Genomic DNA, 5,000 nt, shown 5'->3' with positions numbered 1-5,000 from the left:
ACGAAGAAGTGCTGTGGGAAGGATGTAGAATAATATGCTAGTCACGAAGAAGTGCTGTGGGAAGGATGTAGAATATGCTAGTCACGAAGAAGTGCTATGGAAAGGATGTAGAATATGTTAGTCACGAAGAATTGCTATGGGAAGGATGTAGAATATGCTAGTCACAAAGAAGTGCTATGGGAAGGATGTAGAATAATGTGCTAGTCACGAAGAAGTGCTATGGGAAGGATGTAGAATATAATGCTAGCCACGAAGAAGTGCTATGGAAAGTTGCTATGCTTTGTTAGGTAAAGATGTGGTTGATAGATTAGAAGGTATTTGTGGTGTGGTGTTGTGTGGTGGTAGGGATTCTGTTGTGTGGTGTGTGTGTGTGTGTTGAGGATTGTGGTGTGGTGTGTGTGTGTGTGTTGAGGATTGTGGTGTGGTGTTGGAGTTGTGTAGTGTGGTGTTGTCTGTGGTGTGGTGTGGTGTTATGGATTGTGATGTTGTGGTGTTGTCTGTGGTGTGGTGTGGTGTGGTGTTATGGATTGTGATGTTGTGGTGCATTACTATCTGGTGTGGTGTGGTGTGTTGGAGTTCTGTGGTGTGGTGTGGTGTTATGGATTGTGATGCTGTAGTGTAGTGGTGTTATGTGGTGTGGTGTGGCGTTATGGAAGGTGATGCTGTAGTGTGGTGTTATCTGTGGTGTGGTGTGGTGTTACTGTGCTGCTTCTTGCACGTGCCTGCCACAGTGGGGTCGACGCCCCACCCCTCATAGCATGGGGACAAAGACGCTGGGTATGGTGCTGCGTGTGGGGGGCAGAGAGAGAGAGAGAGAGAGGGAGGGAGGAGGAGGTGTGAGAGAGAGAGAGAGAGGAGGAGGGGGGTGAGAGAGAGAGAGAGAGAGAGAGAGAGAGAGGAGGAGAGGGGTGAGAGAGAGAGAGAGAGGGGAGGAGGGGGGTGAGAGAGAGAGAGAGCGGGGGAGGGGAAGGAAGGTTGTGGGGAAGAGTGTGATGTGTGGAGGATGGGGGAGGGGGGGAAGGAATTGAGAGAGAAAGAGAGAGAGAAACTGAGATGGAGAGAGAATGGGGGGGTGAGGATAGTGGATGAGAGAGAGAGAGAGAGAGAGAGAGAGAGAGAGAGAGAGAGAATGGGGGGGTGAATAGTGATGGCTAGTAAGCAAGGTAAAGGTGTGTGTTTACCTGTCTCAAGTACCTTAATTAAACAGGTGTGTGCAGTGTGTTACCTTTGATTTTCACCCTAATTCTTGTATCTTAAGTTTTTGTGGGTTAAGGTGCACAGTGAATGGTGTTAAGAGCAAGCAGACGCGCCCATATACTTTGCGGGGCACGACGCACGATATCTGTAGTGAAGTGGATGAAAGTATAAGTCAGTTTTTCCACACACACACACACACACACACACACACACACACAATCACAGGCTGTGCTACGTGTATGTGTCGCCAAGTGTACATGGGGCCTGGAGAGAGGGGAGCAGACAGAGAAAGAGAGAGGGAGGAGATGAGAGAGAGAAGAGAGACTGAGTAGGAGAGGAGGGAGGGGTTGTAGGGAGGAAAGAGGAAAGGGGGAGAGGGGAGAGAAGTGTGTAGGGCAGAGTGACGAGGAGAAAAAGGGAAGGGAGAGGAGAGGAAGTGAAGGAAGAGGGGTTGCGATGCAGGTAGAGGAAAGGAGGGGAGAGGAGGAGAGGGGGAGGGGAGGGGAGGAGGGAGAGGGGAGGGGAGGAGGGAGAGGGGAGACGCAGACAGAAAGCAGAGTGACACAAAGGAAAGCAGACACCAGCAGACGTAATAATCCTTTAAGAATTGTAAAAGAGGAGATTACTGTGCTATCTGATTGTGTTGTAGGTAAAGACAGCAGTCAGGAGAGAGAGAGAGAGAGAGAGAGAGTAAGAGAGAGAGAGAGTCGGAAAGCAGTGGCAAGCAGAGAGGGGGAGGGGAAGGGACGGGTGTGTGGATGGAGTATTGATCGTGTGTGTGTGTGTGTGTGTGTGTGTGTGTGTGTGTGTGAGAGAGAGAGAGAGAGACATTTAAATCTACATTGTTGAGGTACCGCCCACCACACCCTCTACACCTTTCATGTACACCTTAGCACATGTACACCTAACCTTATGTACACCTTAGCACATGCACAACTAACCTTATGTACGCCTAACCTTGTGTACACCTTAGCACATGTACCCCTAACCTTATGTACATCTTAGCACATGCACAACTAATCATATGTACACCTTAGCACATGTACACCTTACCTTATGTACACCTAACCTTGTGTACACCTAAGCACATGTACACCTAGCCTTGTGGATACCTTAGCACATGTACACCTAACCTTATGTACAGTTTAGTACATTTTTGTATGCAAGGAAGAAGGAACCAAAGGCCAGGAGCCCACAAACCATTCCTTCCAAGAAAAAGAAACACACACACACACACACACACACACACACACACACACACACACACACACGATAACAGAGAGCCAAATTCAAGATCCGTTCATTTCGAGATGCCTGGACACACTGCGTTTGAAAGACTGGAGGTCATAGGCAGCAGGAAATACAGACAGAGGGAGACAGTTCCAGAGTTGACCTGTTGCATAAATGAAGGACTGGGAGTAACGGTTAACTCTTGCATTAGAGAGTTGGACAGAAAAGGGATGAGAGTTTGTTGCTAGACGGGTGCTACGCGCGCGTCGTAGAGGTGGAGGGATGCAAGCAGAGAGAGAGAGAGAGAGAGAGAGAGTTAAAGTGATGTGGGCAGAAGAGAAGGTGTTGGCAGAAATAGGTGACTGCCAACACTACCACCATCACCACTACTACTACTGCTACCAACATTACCACTACCATCATCATCACTACTACCATCACTACCACCATATCACCACAAAATATCACCACAGTCATCACCATCGCATCACCAGCCACTGTCATCTCTACCATCATCATCATCACCACGGTCATCACTACCATCATCATCATTACCAGCCACTGTCATCACTACCATCATCATCATCACCACGGTCATCACCACATTATCTGATTATTGTTTATAGTTGGTGGTGGTGGTGGTGGTGGTGGTGGTGATGATGATGATGATGATGATGATGGTGATGATGATGATAGATAGAGAGAGGGAGAGAGAGAAATATGAATGCGTATGTGTATGAGAGAATGCGTAGATGTAAGAGAGAGAGAGAGAGAGAGAGAGAGAGAGAGAGTGTGTGTGTGTGTGTGTGTGTGTGTGAGAGAGAGAGAGAGAGAGAGAGAGAGAGAGAATGTGTATGGGAGAATTTTGAGTTTGAGAAAATTGAAAATCCTTGTACAAGAAATTTTAATAATCTTTTGACATTATTATTATTATTATTATTATTATTATTACTACTACTACTACTACTACTACTGCTACTACTAATTGTTGTTATTATTATTACTACTACTACTACTATTACTCATTATTATTATTAATTACTACTACTACTACAATTACTCATTATTATTATTACTATTATTATAATTATCATTATTATTATTATTTATGAGTAGTGGAGGGATGGAGTGGAGAGGTATATGAGAGAGGGGGGTGTGAGCTGGGAGCAGGGCAGTGAACTGGCGGGGGACAGGGCGACATGGAGGCGATTTGTTTGTGGCCACCCCTTACGGGATTAAGGCGTCTGGCAATAGATAGATGGATAAACAGATAGAAGAGTAAATATGCCTAGGTAACAAGGGACTAGTTCCCTTAATTAGCTGGCCAGGTGAACAGGTGTGTGTGGAGGGAGAGGATAAAGGTGTGTTTCTCTCTCTCTCTCTCTGTCTGCTTAAAATTATTGGCAGAAAGACAAGTAGTAGAAGTAGTAGTAACAGTAATAGTAGTAGTAGTTGGAGAGAAGAGGAAAGGGAGGAATGAGAAAGGAGGGAGGAGTGAGAGAGAGAGAGAGAGAGAGGGAGGGGGGAGAGAAGAGGAAAGTGTGTGTGAGGGGGATGGTAAATATATAGAAGAGTTACCCCAATAGCTATATATAACCAGATCATACCTACACACACCTGCCATACCCCTCCCCTCCCCATCCCAATCCCATATCACCCCTCCATATCCCAATCCCGTATCACCCCTCCACCCCACCCCACACTACCTGTCAGGATCCCCCCTCCATTCCACTCCTCCACACGCCCCTCTCCCACTCCACCTCACAAACCCCACCCATACAGCTCCCCACTCCATTAACCCCACCCCATCCCCACACATTCACCCCACTTCCAACTTCCTCACCTGTTTCATTCCCTGCTGACCCCACCCGCCCCACCCTCTCCACATCCCCTCCCTGTTTTCTTCCCCACCCCACCCCACCCCCATCACGTTCCTACCCTATCAACACACTGCTTTCCACCCAACCTACCCCACTCATCCATCCCACCCTCTTGTGTATCCATAGTCATTTAGTACACCACTCCACCCATTCACCCCACCCCACCACACCCCACACCACCCTACCCCTATCCCACCCTGCCTTACCCCACCCCCATCCCACCTCGCACCTCCCTGCCTTACCCCACCCCACCCTTCCCTTCCCTTCTCTACCCTGCCCTACTGTATCCTATCCTACCCTACCCTACTTTACCCTACCCTACCACCCCCATCCCACCTCACAACACCTTGCCTCACCTCACCCCACCCTGCCTTACCCCACCCCACCCTGCCTTACCCCACCCCACCCTACCTTACTCCCACCCTTCCCTTGCCCTCCTGATCCTACCCTACCCTACCCCATCCCATCCCATCCCATCCCATCCCATCTCATCCCACCCCAACCCTATTCGTCACCTCACCATACCACCCACCCCCTCCCCACTGCACATGCCCATACCATTCACCACCCCACCCCACCCCCCTCGCCGCCCACCAGAGTGCCGGTGTGGTGGTGTGGTGTGTGGTGGTGTGGTGGGGCAGGCCTTGGCACCGCCCCAGTCCCGGTTTGCATAGGGCACCGTGTCCCTCTCGC

The 5,000-nt window shown here is 49.1% G+C and overlaps 2 protein-coding genes across 4 annotated transcripts in view; one reads left to right on the top strand and one right to left on the bottom strand.

Annotated features, from left to right (window-relative positions):
* The window catches only part of LOC145409769 (uncharacterized), a 265,348-nt gene that overhangs the window by 190,323 nt on the left and 70,025 nt on the right, over positions 1 to 5,000 (bottom strand). The gene's annotated exons all lie outside the window — the stretch shown is intronic.
* Positions 1 to 5,000, top strand: part of Rtnl1 (reticulon) — a 59,100-nt gene that overhangs the window by 34,718 nt on the left and 19,382 nt on the right. The window contains exon 1 of one of the 3 annotated variants that reach the window (XM_080280079.1): positions 4,889 to 5,000. This exon is cut by the window's right edge and continues 95 nt beyond it. The exons of the other annotated variants lie outside the window; for them this stretch is intronic. The gene's annotated coding sequence lies outside the window, so the exon portion shown is untranslated. Of the gene's footprint in view, positions 1 to 4,888 lie in introns of those variants that run through there. 3 annotated transcript variants of the gene reach the window in all.

The sequence above is a fragment of the Coenobita brevimanus genome, chromosome 83, assembly GCF_032717465.1.
Source record: "Coenobita brevimanus isolate Jiangsu-jjx chromosome 83, ASM3271746v2, whole genome shotgun sequence".
NCBI classification, from domain to species: Eukaryota; Metazoa; Arthropoda; class Malacostraca; order Decapoda; family Coenobitidae; genus Coenobita; species Coenobita brevimanus.
The sequence above is the reverse complement of the archived record's forward strand: the minus strand, read 5'-3'. Positions and strand labels throughout refer to the sequence as shown.